We start from the raw sequence: 514 nt of genomic DNA, 5'->3' as shown, positions 1-514 counted from the left end.
TTGACTGTCAACTTTTTTTAGCATCCACATTGTATGGACCTTCTAATGCTTTTTTTTTTAGAGATCTTTGCTGTCTAAACTATCAAATGCTAAATAAGACTGCATATCTGTAGATTAAGAGATAGGACAAATGAATTAACCAATAACAATACAAACGGTTTGAAATCCGTCCTGTCAAATTGAGAGTTAGCAATAGTACTATGAATTTGGCCATTGTTCTCTATTGTTTGCGAAATGAGACCACACTCATTTCCCAGCAGGTAGCATCCGACGCATTTCCGAAAAAAAAAACTAAATTCTACTCGCTCCCAAAGGACATGGTGCGGATACAGACCCCGTTAACCTTAAAGGTACGATAGAGCGTTTACACTGAATGCAGATACAACTGACACCCGCTGTGTTACTTTTTCTGGACACGCACACACATATCTCTCTCCCATATTCAAACAACTAGGTAAGAAACGCACATACGTATGACTGTTTGTGTGTATGTGTACGTGGAAAGAAGTGGATT

Source organism: Penaeus monodon, chromosome 33 (assembly GCF_015228065.2).
Source record: "Penaeus monodon isolate SGIC_2016 chromosome 33, NSTDA_Pmon_1, whole genome shotgun sequence".
In the NCBI taxonomy this organism is placed as follows: domain Eukaryota; kingdom Metazoa; phylum Arthropoda; class Malacostraca; order Decapoda; family Penaeidae; genus Penaeus; species Penaeus monodon.
This window is presented reverse-complemented; position numbering follows the sequence as displayed.